The 14,843-nt window shown below is 39.6% G+C and overlaps 1 protein-coding gene across 4 annotated transcripts in view; it reads right to left on the reverse strand.

The window, feature by feature from the left end:
• The window catches only part of LOC126250572 (E3 ubiquitin-protein ligase Bre1), a 260,407-nt gene extending 246,342 nt beyond the window's left edge, over positions 1–14,065 (reverse strand). For 3 of the 4 annotated variants that reach the window (XM_049951573.1, XM_049951571.1, XM_049951570.1), the window contains exon 1: positions 13,822–14,064. The gene's annotated coding sequence lies outside the window, so the exon portion shown is untranslated. Of the gene's footprint in view, positions 1–13,821 lie in introns of all 4 variants that reach the window. The other variant, XM_049951572.1, reaches the window with a different exon arrangement.
• Positions 14,066–14,843: the final 778 nt, after the last annotated feature.

Consider the following 14,843-nt stretch of genomic DNA (forward strand, 5'->3'; position numbering starts at 1 on the left):
CTAATGACCATAATACCAATGGCTCTCAGAATTGGATGTAGCACTTTGTACGGATGTGAAATGTAATGATCACATTGGCTCAGGCATAGGTTGTTGTTGTTGTTGTTATTGTCTTCAGTCCTGAGACTGGTTTGGTGCAGCTCACCATGCTACTCTATCCAGCGCAAGCTGCTTCATCTCCCAGTACTTACTGCAACCTACATCCTTCTGAATCTGCTTAGTGTATTCATCTCTTGGTCTCCCTCTACGATTTTTACCCTCCACGCTGCCCTCCAATGCTAAATTTGTGATCCCTTGATGCCTCAGGACATGTCCTACAACCGTTCCCTTCTTCTTGTCAAGTTGTACCACAAACTCCTCTTCCCCCCAAATTCTATTCAATACCTCCTCATTAGTTATGTGATCTACCCATCTAATCTTCAGCATTCTTCTGTAGCACCACATTTCGAAAGCTTCTATTCTCATCTCGTCCAAACTATTTATCGTCCATGTTTCACTTCCATACATGGCTACACTCCATACAAATACTTTCAGAAACGACTTCCTGACACTTAAATCAAATTTCTCTTCTCCAGAAACGCTTTCCTTGCCATTACCAGTCTACATTTTATATCCTCTCTACTTCGACCATCATCAGTTACTTTGCTCCCCACATAGCAAAACTCCTTTACTACTTTAAGTGTCTCATTTCCTAATCTAATTCCCTCAGCATCACCCGACTTAATTCGACTACATTCCATTATCCTCGTTTTGCTTTTGTTGATGTTCATCTTATATCCTCCTTTCAAGACACTTTCCATTCCATTCAACTGCTCTTCCAAGTCCTTTGCTGTCTCTGACAGAATTACAATGTCATCGGCAAACCTCAAAGTTTTTATTTCTTCTCCATGGACTTTAATACCTACTCCAAATTTTTCTTTTGTTTCCTTTACTGCTTGCTCAATATACAGATTGAATAACATCGGGGAGAGACTACAACCCTGTCTCACTCCCTTCCCAACCACTGCTTCCCTTTCATGCCCCCCAACTCTTGTAACTGCCACCTGGTTTCTGTACAAATTGTAAATAGCCTTTCACTCCCTGTATTTTACCCCTGCCACCTTCAGAATTTGAAAGAGAGTATTCCAGACAACATTGTCAACAGCTTTCTCCAAGTCCACAAATGCTAGAAATGTAGGTTTGCCTTTCCTTAATCTATTTTCTAAGATAAGTCGTAGGGTCAGTATTGCCTCACGTGTTCCAACATTTCTGCGGAATCCAAACTGATCTTCGCCGAGGTCAGCTTCTACCAGTTTTTCCATTAGTCTGTAAAGAATTCGTGTTAGGATTTTGCAGCTGTGACTTATTAAACTGAGAGTTGGGTATTTTCACATCTGTCAACACCTGCTTTCTTTGGGATTGGAATTATTATATTCTTCTTGAAGTCTGAGGGGATTTCGGCTGACTCATACATCTTGTTCACCAGATGGTAGAGTTTTGTCAGGACTGGCTCTCCCAAGGCCGTCAGTAGTTCCAATGGAATGTTATCTACTCCTGGGGCCTTGTTTTGACTCAGGTCTTTCAGTGTTCTGTCAAATTCTTCACGCACTATCATATCTCCCATTTCATCTTCATCTACATCCTCTTCCATTTCCATAATATTGTCCTCAAGTACATCGCCCTTGTATAGACCCTCTGTATACTCCTTCCACCTTTCTGCTTTCCCTTCTTTGCTTAGAATTGGGTTTCCATCTGAGCTCTTGATATTCATACAAGTGGCTCTCTTTTCTCCAAAAGGTCTCTTTAATTTTCCTGTAGGCAGTATCTATCTTACCCCTAGTGAGATAAGCCTCTACATCCTTACATTTGTCCTCTAGCCATCCCTGCTTAGCCATTTTGCATTTCCTGTCGATTTCATTTTTGAGACGTTTGTATTCCCTTTTGGCTGCTTCATTTACTGGGTTTTTATATTTTCTCCTTTCATCAATTAAATTCAATATTTCTTCTGTTACCCAAGGATTTCTACTAGCCCTTGTCTTTTTACCTACTTCATCCTCTGCTGCCTTCACTACTTCATCCCTCAGAGCTACCCATTCTTCTTCTACTGTATTTCTTTCCCCCATTCCTGTCAATTGTTCTCTTATGTTCTCCCTGAAACTCTGTACAACCTCTGGTTTAGTCAGTTTATCCAGGTCCCATCTCCTTAAATTCCCACCTTTTTGCAGTTTCTTCAGCTTTAATCTGCAGTTCATAACCAATAGATTGTAGTCAGAGTCCACATCTGCCCCTGGAAATGTCTTACAATTTAAAACCTGGTTCCTAAATCTCTGTCTTACCATTATATAATCTATCTGATACCTTCTAGTATCTCCAGGATTCTTCCATGTATACAACCTTCTTTTATGCTTCTTGAACCACGTGTTAGCTATGATTAAGTTATGCTCTGTGCAAAATTCTACCAGACGGCTTCCTCTTTCATTTCTCTCCCCCAATCCATATTCACCCACTATGTTTCCTTCTCTCCCTTTTCCTACTCTCGAATTCCAGTCACCCATGACTATTAAATTTTCGTCTCCCTTTACTACCTGAATAATTTCTTTTATCTCATCATACATTTCATCAATTTCTTCATCATCTGCAGAGCTAGTTGGCATATAAACTTGTACTACTGTAGTAGGCATGGGCTTCGTGTCTATCTTGGCCACAATAATGCGTTCACTATGCTGTTGGCAATAGCTTACCCGCACTCCTATTTTTTTATTCATTATTAAACCTACTCCTGCATTACCCCTATTTGATTTTGTATTTATAACCCCGTATTCACCTGACCAAAAGTCTTGGTCCTCCTGCCACCGAACTTCACTAATTCCCACTATATCTAACTTCAACCTATCCTTTTCCCTTTTTAGATTTTCTAACCTACCTGCCCGATTAAGGGATCTGACATTCCACGCTCCGATCTGCAGAACGCCAGTTTTCTTTCTCCTGATAATGACGTCCTCTTGAGTAGTCCCCGCCCGGTGATCCGAATGGGAGACTACTTTACCTTCGGAATATTTTATCCAAGAGGATGCCATCATTATTTAACCATACAGTAAAGCTGCATGCCCTCAGGAAAAATTACGGCTGTAGTTTCCCCTCGCTTTCAGCCGTTTGCAGTACCGGCACAGCAAGGCCGTTTTGGTTAGTGTTGTAAGGCCAGATCAGTCAATCATCCAGACTGTTGCCCCTGCAACTACTGAAAAGAGTGCTGCCCCTCTTCAGGAACCACACGTTTGTCTGGCCTCTCAACAGATACCCCTCCGTTGTTGTTGCACCTACGGTACGGCCATCTGTATCGCTGAGGCACGCAAGCCTCCCCACCAACGGCAAGGTCCATGGTTCATGAGGGTAGGCAGACATAGGTAAGGCAGGTGGAAAACTACAGTTCATTACTAGAATACTTGGGAAAAGCATTCAGTGTACAAGAGAGATTGCTTACAGATCACATGTATGACCCATCCTGCAATGCTGCTCAAGTCTGTGGGACCCAGACCCAATAGGACTAACAGAGCAATGACTTCTCACAATCACAAGAACCCAGCCACAACACAACAATGTTCTCAACCTCTAATGTAAGCTTGCTTCTCTCCTGAATTATCCACACGATCCAAGGGTCTCACCTTCACCCCTAAATTTGAATTTAATCATGCTGCTTCAGTTACTGACCTACTTTCCTTCACATGTAATGTCAACCTGTAAGATCACTTTGCAACCCAATCCCAAAACCTTTCCAACAGCAAACCTCACACTAAACCCTGCTTTTAACAGTTCCAGCCACAATCCCAACTTGATCCACTACAATTACCTCAAAATCACCCCTTACAAGCTTTCCAAGAATTCCTAACCTCTAAAGTTGCTTCTCCACCTCTCTCAGGTTACTACAACATGACTAACCTGCCCTCTCCAGAACAGGATCTTCATTCCCTAAAACCTGGCGAGTCGATCATTACTATCCCGGCAGGCAAGGGATCAAGCGGTATGGTACTTGACTGCCGGGAGTATGTAAATGAGGGTCTGTACCAGCTTTATGATACTTCTACAGACAGCATCTGCCATCAAGACCCTGTCCCTGTGGTACAGAGTGACCAACAGTTCCTCCTTAAAACCTCAGACTTCTCACAAGAACTTCTTACCCCAACTAAGCCACAGCTCCCTCTTTCTACATTCTCCTTAAGATCCACAAACTCACCCACCATGACAGTCTAATAGTTGCCAGTTTCAAAGCACCCAGAACATATCTCTGCACTGGTTAGTCAGCAATTACAACCTATAGCACAAAACTGCCACCCTGTATTGAAGACATCAACCATTCCCAGTATCATCTGAAATCTTTGCCTGTCCCACTCCAAACAAACACCTTGCTTGTCACCACTGACGCCATCTCTATCTGCACCAATTCCCTATGAAGATGGTCAACAAGCCACCACATACCCATCCCAAGTGATCCAGGCTGCCACAGGAGCCTGTGAACTACAATTATTCTTAGGAGTTACAAGAATGATGACTACGAGAAAATCTATCTCAATCATCGCCACCTGATTATCCTATGATGTCATTTCTGATAACAATAATCAGCTTTATACTCATGAACAACTATTTTTACCCATGATGAGGAACGCACATACAAATAGATCAGGGGCATAGTCATAGGAACCAGGATGGCTCTTCCTATGCCAACCTATATATGGATCACTTGTCCTGGGATCCCTAAGCCTTCGGCCCCTAATTTGGTTTACATACATTGATGGTATTTTTGTGAAACATATTCATGGTGAGGTTGACCTCTCAAAATTTTTGGAATCTTCAAATACATCCTCCCAATTAAATATCTCATGGTTCTATTCCAAATCCCATGCCACTTTCCTTGATGTTGATCTCATCCTTAAATACTTCTTTTCACATTACATCTACAAACAAATAGTACTTACATTCTGACAGTTGCCAATCTTTTCATGTCATATGTTCCCTGTCATACAGCCCTGGCATTCAAGGCAAACATATTTGTTTACAGGCAGACTCTTTACAACAATACACCAGCATTTTCACCTCAGCCTTCACTGTACATAATTATCCCACCAACCTAGTTCAAAAGCAGATCTTACAGGCCATCACATCCAACTGTGGTATTGCTGAGCCCTCCAAAAAACAAATTAGTAGCACACTTCTCCATTTTTCAAGTCCTCAGGTTTTCAAATATTATCCAAAGAAATCCCCAACAATCAGTTTTCCTACTCATTATATCCAGTAAGTCTCCCCTGACCCAGGTCGTGAGCAACTTTTCCATGTAACTCTCCCCGTTTCCTAAACCTCACCAGCCCTTTTCCTTCATCTTTCTTCCTTCCTCTACAATCCTTCTAGCAGACGGTGAAACTGACTTTAAAAGTTTGGATGTTTCCAAATCTTTGTTTATTTTTTCCTGCTGCCAATTGGTGTATCAATTTTTTGTTTACCCCATTTATTTATAAACTGAGGATTCTGAATGTATACAGATAAGGGCAGCATGGATTGTCACGGATTTGTCTGACCCATGAGAACAGCACAGATACTGAAGGAACTGAAATGGCAAACACTTGAAGACAGACAGAAACTATCCTGAGAAAGCTACTTACAAAATTTCAAGAACTGGATTTTAAGTAAGGACTATAGGAAGTTTGATTCAAGAGGTCACAGATTCTGTATGAACTTAGAAACAGCTGAACCAACTATAAATCAAAACCCAAAAGTCATTACTACAGTTTATTCACAAAGAGGAGAACAAGGCCTTCCTAGTTCTTAATCAGTACAAGCCAGTGGAAGTCGGTTGATTGGGTTTGCTGATTTTTGTGTCCGGCTGCTGTCAGTCACAGTGATCTAATACAGAACCTTGCATGTATGCAGCCATTCTGCGTAATAAGCTACTGATGAGCAACAAAGTGATTCCTGGTCCATGACGGGTGTTACTCCTCAGAAGGAACGAAAATTAGAGTTTAATGACCTGCAGACAGAACAGACATTATAGACAGAGCAAAAGTTCGGATTACAAGAGGACAGGAAAAGGAATCGGCCGTGCCCTTTTCAAAGAAACCATATCGGCATTTGCTGGAAGATATTTAAGAAACTCACGAAAAACCTAAATCTGGATGGCCAGATGGGGATGTCAATGGTTATCATCTTGAACAAATTCCATTATGCTAATCTACTCTGTGTAGAAATGCAAGGCGTATTACTTTACAAGTGGAGCAAGAAAAATAATCACTACAAACCCTGGCCAAAATGATATAATTTTCAATTCAAGTTTTTCAGTGCTTTGAAACTGCCTTCCTGTTTGTCCGGATTATTTTAAAGTGGTAATTTTATTTGTATGTGTAAAAGAATTTCTTGTCATGCAGTAGATTGCTAAAGCTGCAATAACAATGCAGTTTTTTTTTTTTAAGTAACACACATGCAGCATGTTGGTCAAGATACTTGGCTGTTATGCCGCATGTGGTTAGCACGAGATCTGTCACATGTCAGTTTTTTTTTTTTACATAACAGAAATGATTGTTGTCATTTTTATTCAATAAATTGTGGCTGCACAGTGTGGTACTTGAGACCATACCTACTACTGTATAAGTAGTTTCAAAAAGTACATCCTTCCCCTGGCAATCTCTCCTTATTACTTGTAATGACACGTTCTGCATAGAGTGCACTCCTATTTTCCAACTTTAAAAAAAAAATATATATCTTTCACTTCAGCCAAGATCTGCTGGTAAAATCCATTTGGATAGCTCCAACAGGGTTGTCTTGAGACAAACAATCTACTTGGTGCAGAAGATTTCTCCCACTCTGCGGAAACATAGACCAATGCTCAAGGGAAAAAAAGGCTCAATTTGGATTATAAATTTGCTGTGTAATATTTTGTTATCCATGGCATTCACCAGGGAAAAAGTGCAAAATATGAGGTCTTTACTGCTAGGGCATTACTGACTGGCAGTTGTGTTTCATTGTAGAAATGAGACACATTAGGAAAGCAGTCACAAAAATATTCTTTCTGGTTTAAACTTGGACAGACAGTAATATGACAGTTGGTAAATGTTCACAGATGGAGGATGATGTCAACATTTTGGGATGGGGGAAACTTCTCTACGGACATATTACTGAAAGTGTTGAATTGAGGAAGTGCTTTCTCGAGGAGGCCCAATTACAATTCCGTGCTAAATCCACAAAAGGTGATTACCATGGTCACCTGAATGCTGAAATTTTGAAAGGTGGTTTGTAAATATGGTTCTCCCAAATCTTCCTCCAAAGTCAATCACCTTGATAGGTAATGTTCCATCACATAACAGATGAACAAAGCTCCCACTCACTCACTGTGATACCAAAGTGGGGATGTTGAAATGCCTGCAAATGAGATGTGTTACCTGTAATGAGAACAGGAAGAAGTAGGCTCTGTTCACTTTAATTCAAGAACATAGACCTGCTAAATGACCTATGTGGTAAAAAAAAGGCCACACAGTCGTCCACTTGCCAGTCCACAATTGTGATTTGAATGTAAAAGGATGAGCTTCTGAAAAAGTAAAACAGTTGTTTAGAGAGTGCAATATTTCAGGGAAAATGTCCAAAAACAGTGTGATCAAGACCGCAAGTGAATCCCTTCTGTCAGTCACTGCTGATGACTGGAGGGTACTGCAAGAAGGCCCAACAACTGGAAGAAGATTACTGGAGGCATGCCTGTTGTCAAAAATGCTATAGATGAAATCATTATTAATAATGCTGAATCTGAAAGTACCAACAATAATGAATCACGTGCAGACGAAGAATGAACAAGACTGATATGGTGTCATTTAGGTGTACAAATAATGCAGCGTTACACGAATAAATGTTCAAAATTTTATTCATTCCCTTTTCATTGCTGCAATGTAAGTTATACTACTGATTCTTTTGAATTTCACGCTGTTCATCAGAACTCATATGCAATTAGTAGTAACAAGCACCATCAATCAACCTGAAACTATTAATTTCAGTTTCACGATTCCTGTAAACTTTTATTACACCTGTCTCAATTTTTACTTCTGTAGATGCACGATATGTGGCAGTCGACATCTGTTATAGTGGCGGCTAACAGATGGCACTGTCAGTGCTGCTTGGAGGACAAACTGCATGTGAATGCACGTGTGTTCCCAACACTGAGACATTAGCATGCCTTATTCTCCGCCCCCCCCCCCCCCACCTCTTGGCAACCCATGTACCTGGAGTCAGTGGGTGGAGTTTGCTGTCTCTACTGCCCCCCCCCCTCTCTCTCTCAGAATTTGTTTTTCTTCTTGTGAGCACAATTTATGCGCATTAAATACAGAGCAAGTATTACAATAATTAACCTGGACATCAGAATACACTGCACATCAAACAATGGAAAACTCTGGAGGGTGGACGGATGCACTATCACACTTGAACCAAATGTGCCTAATGTAGTGCCATGTTTCTCAAACGAGACTGTCATCTGCTATTTTTATGAACAGTTATACTATAAATAATCATATATGCTATATCACTACACTTCTGAGAGGTCACAGAGTACAATTAAGAAAGGCTCATTTCATTTTACAAAAATGCATGGCTGCTTCCACATCTTTGCAGATTAGGAAAGTTAACCAAACAACTCCTTCGCATACTACTGCATGCTAAATATAACCTACTGTTTATGGAATACTAGCTGGGTACCTGCTGGTGCATAGGTTTATATTTAGTCCACTGGGTGTGTATTTATTCCAGTCTTGTATTAGTTCATCTCATCCTTTCCCCTCTCTCTGCCCACCTCCTCTTTACTCCCTCTAATACTAATTTCTCCCTGCCCTCCCACACCCTGTTCATTCCCCCCCACCCCACCCCGATGTGTGTGTCCATCTCCCCCTTTCCCCTCTCAGTCTGTCTGTCTCCCCCTCCCCAGTTCTCTCTCTATATTATCACCTGCACCTCAACAGGAGGTTGTTGGTTCTTATGCCCATTCTATTTCTTTCCAGCTAGTATGATTGAAATGATCCAGGGATTTAGAAGGAGCTTTTTATCCATAGCTTTGCCCGCATACATGTGCCACAAATATTTAACATACATACACACATTTGTACAATTATTTCACCTGTATCTTTAGCAAATTTTGCCCTGCTGTTTCGTTTTCATGCAGCTCACTGTTTATGACATATCTCCTGAACTATTTGAAGTACAACAATATAATTTCACAAGCACATGCAGTTGTACACATGTTACTGCCTGCAAAACATGTAGCAAATAGTGTTAGCAGTGAAGAAGTAATAAATTGAAAGGTCAAACATGATGCACCAATTTTACTACATGAACAGTGAAACTGCGGTGAGTGATGAAGTCTCACCCTTTCATCATTTTGCTGGGGACGTCATCAAGAAAAAGTCTCTTACAGGTTTGAAATTATGTGTAAAATTGGCTGCAAGTCACTAAATGCTCTCATTCTGAAATACAGGATGAATGTAGTCTGGATGTTTCTGTGTTGTGAGGTACAATATTTTTTTGTCCCCACCCCAACCCCCTTGAGAGGTACCTGGTTCTCACCCCCCAAAGGGGTGCTGTCCAGGCAGTAAGTGATAGATGTACGAAGTTTGGTTGAAATCGATCATGTTGTTTAGGAGTACATGCGGGTCACTCATACACTCACTTTTATAATTTGTATGTATTAGCCACGTGTACATTATATAGTACACACTGTGTGTATACTTATCAGCAAGTGGCAGCAATTTAGTCATACAAAGTTTGACATTAGCAAACAATGTGGTCCCATGCTAATAAACCAATGATTCCTTAATGTGGTGGAGATGTGAGCCTCCAAAATGACCAATACACCATCTGATGAAAAAATATCTAGCCACCATTATGTAATGAGAAATAGACCACTGAATGTCATGCATGGCATATCTGGACTGTAAAATGAGTCCACGAGTATTGTGTCGTCGTGAAGTGGAAATGTGGAGCAATGACTACAGCTAAAACAGGATCAGGCAACAAAACTGTCTGGCAGATTAAACTGTGCCCTGGACCGAGACAAGCTCTGGACTTTTACCTTTCACTCAGGTTAGAGTCTTTGTACGGCGCAAAGTTTTAATCTACCAGGAAGTTTCATATTGGAGCACACTCAGCTGCACGGTGGAAAGTTCATTCTCAAGACCAGGCAGTTCTCATGTACTGATGGTTGGGAGGTGTTGAGAACAGCAGTGGGCATTGTAAGAAATTGCATGAAATTTGTGGAAGGAATTGCTAGTGAGTTCCCCAGGCACAGGAAGTTAAAAAGAACAGGGTACAATGGCTGAGCACCTCACAAGCCACACATCTCTGTAGTCAACGCTAAGTGACACTTGAGGTTATGTAAAGAGCAACACTATTGGGCAATGGATGACAAAACAAGTGATATAGAGTGAATAATCATATTATACACCATAGGCATCTGATGGGTGGGTTTGAGTTTAGTTTATGCCTGTAGTCTGTTAACTTCCATCATGTGTAGTGCCAACAGTGAAGTATGGAGGAGGTGGTGTTACGGTATGGGAGTGTTCTTCATGGTTAGGATGTGGTCCTCTTATTGCATTTAATAAAAAACTAAGTTAAATGTATAATGGCATAAACACATTTTACCAGCATTGTGTACCATGCATGGTAGAGCAACAGTTAAGAGATGATCAACTGTATCAGCATAACAATGCACCCTGCCACGAAGTGCCATCCGTGAGGCAATGTCGTGTAAGGAATAACATTCCTGAAATGGACTGGCCTGCCCTGAATCCTGACTTGGACCAATTGGAATACCTATGAGACAAGTTAGAGCTCAGCCCAGAGCTTCTGGCCCGAACATTCAAAATCACTACCTTCCCTGGTTTCATCTAAGGAAGAATTCATTGCCATTCCTCCAGATATTCAGACACCTCTTTGAAAGTGTCCCCAACAGAGCTCAGTGCTGAACAGAGGGGGGAATTATAGTCTTACGTTTGAATAATGGCCATGAGTGTAACACAAAAATTAATGTCGCAAAAATGGTTTGGGAAAGACATTTTTGCATAACAGGGGTTAAAATCAAAGCAAGCAAGAGGAAAAAAATCTGTAATCTCAATGGCATTCACTCCAAATACTTGGAATTGAAGTCCGATTTTTATCCACAGTAGTATCATACCGCTTCTGATCAATACCTGTAACTCTGCAAAGCTTATAGTTAGTTCTACCTCATTTAATACGCACATGGAAGAAGAAATCCAAAGGAGGGGGGGGGGGGGGGGTGGAGGCAGTGCTGCAATGCTAAGACAGGAAACTTGTAAAAATCATCAACAAAATACTGATGTAATTTGGATAGTTTTCACATCACTAGACTGACTTGTGACAATGGCATTTAAGGCCAAGTTTAATTGAATATGAATCAGCAGAGCCCTTTGGAAATTTTTATAACTGTATGGTGTTGGCAAAAGTTGTTTAGTGGACCCATCTTGCATTTTCCGTAGTTTATGAATGACTTATGTAGATAACAAGTATTAAAATTATTGCCAGACACTTGTCCATTATGTAATATACGTCTTACGAATATACTTAGTAGTTTTAACTGTTAAGATAGAAAGAGCATTAAATGTAGCGCAGACATAAACATTACGCTACACTACAGGTCAATCTGTAACCACAACCTTTATTTGACATTCACATTTGTTGGTTTCCCCAACTTACAATCAAATTATCACTGGTAAAAGTTAGTTATAGGACCCCCCCCCCCCCCTCAGATTTTTCAATGTGGCGTAAATGTACTTTTAGGCTTTGCTACCAATCAATTTGTTACCATAATCTTTATTTGGTTTTCACTTTCGCCGGCTTCGCCAACTCTCACCTTCCAACCTAACATAGGCCTTTTTTTAAAAAAAAAAAATATTTCAGAGAGGGAGGCACTGGGGTCATCCAGTACCACACACTAGCTGATTCTATCTGTACCCATACAATGTAAAACATTGTGAAATACATGGAAAAGATGTTTCCCATTGCACCAAATATTTGGTTTTTCTCCATTTCAATTGTGACCAAAGCATGGGAAGAATTACTGCATGAATGCTTTTGCGTGCACTATAATTGGTCTAATGGATGTGATACATAATAGACTATATTCCTAGGTTCCTCATTCAAGACTAATTACTAAAGCTTCATAAGCAGAAATTTGTGAGGTACTTGCACCTCCCTTCAAGTGTCTGCAAGTTCAGATTTTCAGTGTTTCTATGACACTGCCCTGGGATCCAAACAAATCTATAATTACATTTTTAAAAGTGTGTAAGTGAAGCTAAAAGTACCTTCATTTAATGCTCTCGATTCCTTTATTTGACTAATGTAAGGATGGCACAAGTAAATAAATTGGGATGTCATGTAATTATTTAGTAGCCAACATTTTACCAAATTTAACCAAAAAAAGAACTGCGCTTCTTAATCCAGGGCTGCAATTTTTTAAAAAATTAAGCAATAAATTTTTCATGTAATAATCAACGTATATGAATTTTGCAGCTTGTAACCTTCCAATATATATGTAATGCTCTAAGTGACCAATGGTAGTGACAATACTACCTTTTCTCACAAACTTTTGGTACTTCCTACTTGTGTGATCTTAGAAGAACTCTGATATCTTGAAAAATATGCCAATATCGCTTCCCACTGCATTGTAACAGACTCAGAACTGCCACAATAAAGACATATGCTCTACAGTCTAAATCTAAAAGAGATTAGCTGATGTACTTCAACAGTTCACGTGGTTAACTGTCACAAGGCACTACATAAACTCCCCCCCCCCCCCCCCAACCTTTAGCCTTAATGTGTTAAAATGCCAAACCATACAACAGAGTTATTTTCCATCTGACTGTATCATCCTCTCTGAAGATGGATGCAACAGTTTCCAAGCTGAGAAAAATCAATGTACACACACACACACCACCACCACCACCACCACCACCATACATTATGAAACAAATCATATAATCTTTAAATTTGTTTCTCCATATTACGTGGACACGTGTTGGTTTCATCAGTTACCCCAGAGTACGCCTACATGCTAACCAATCACAAACAGAATCCTCCAATCAATGTGTTACATAAAAATACACAATTTATTCTCAGTTTGTGTCAAATACGTCGCTCGCGCAATAAATTCTTTTGTACATATTCTGTGCAACATGTAACTAATGAACTGTTTCTGACAAAAGCATTTGGTAAATCTGTTCAGATACTTTCTTGGAGACAATATTCAGTCTTCTTTTCCTGCATCATCTAATGGTAACCCCGTACTAGACTTTGATACTATTACGATTAACATTACCGTCGACACAGTCGGATTTGTCAGGTGCTAACAGGTGTTCTGCATAGCAAATGGTGACATTGACTGAAGCGAATTACAAGTTTTTCTCATGCCTAGGGCAGCTGACTTCTTTCCCGCCTACAAGGACAGAACAGTTTTAGAGCAGTAAAACGTTGACGTTTCCAATTTCCTGCGGAATGTGCGAACGGAGCGAAGTATCACGTGTGACAGTGAGGAATGTACTTTCTTAGAAAATACGAGTACGCATCATTGGGAGAGCACTGCCTTAAATCTCCCAGTTTGTAGAACATCTTCACGCAACTATTTTGTGAAACTCTGCGTCCGATTATTTTCCACACACATAACAAAAATGTTACAAGTACTTAAAATATGCGCCAATGTTCCCGCACAATGTACAGGTACTTCACACGGAACTAATTCATGTAACTGTAAGCCAGATGTACGCTTAACACTACAAATACTAAATTTATTGTAGCATAAAATAGTAATACAATTACCTTGACACAAACGAATGATCAATAAGTACTAAATGGCGGTAAAAAATGATCGGGAGCAATAGAAACCATAAATGAGAGCAAGCATTCCACTAAATACAGTGGAATAGCCATTGTCTCTACGCTTTAATGCGCAACATGCAACAAAATCATACAAACTTAAATGAAAAAACCGATATAAACAATTCATCCCCACATATTTTCAAAGATCCCTATTGCCATTTACTACAGTCAACACCAACCCACTCAAACAACATCCCTTACACAGATATTTCGACGCATCCCAATGCTGAGAGTATAGCCAAATGTCAGAGGCAGTAATGTTTGTCAACAATATTCATGTTGCTATTTTAGTTAGTATTTATTTACACAACATTTCAGTGTAATGCTGAATAATATATCAATTATATTGTGATAAATAAGTGTAAAAATATTGATTCTCCCAATGCGGTTCCATATAAACAAAGCTTTGATCATGAGAACCAGCAGCGTAAATAATTTCGTGATAACAGGACACACTTTAAGAACACGGTAAGTAGCAAAAGCCTTACATTCGATTGTGTTTTACAGTATAATTATATTCAGAATTACAGAACTGTGTAAACAAATAGGGAAGAATAATTTTAACTATGAAGATCTACTTTTCATCAATTAAATGTACATGCTATAATGGCGTTACAAAAGACATGTTGACAACGTACTAGTATTTGTAATGGTATACTTAGAATTAAATTGATTCAAAAATTATGTTTGTATTTTCATTACCAAGTGAAATCTTAATGCCATGCAACACATTTTTTTTATATGGCAGTTATGTGGAGTGGACTTAAATTAGTTTTCATTTATTAAAAAACGTTAATTTTTCACAAGTCTTGCGGGAAAATAAAAATTGGAATGAAGTAAAATTTCAGGAAGAAACAACATTTAGGTTTTGTGGTTTTTATATTTTTAAAAGTTAACCTACCTATTTCAATGACTATAGCTCTAACACCCTGAATTTCATAATGAGTTAGTTATCTCAATGC

This window comes from Schistocerca nitens, chromosome 1 (assembly GCF_023898315.1).
Source record: "Schistocerca nitens isolate TAMUIC-IGC-003100 chromosome 1, iqSchNite1.1, whole genome shotgun sequence".
NCBI classification, from domain to species: domain Eukaryota; kingdom Metazoa; phylum Arthropoda; class Insecta; order Orthoptera; family Acrididae; genus Schistocerca; species Schistocerca nitens.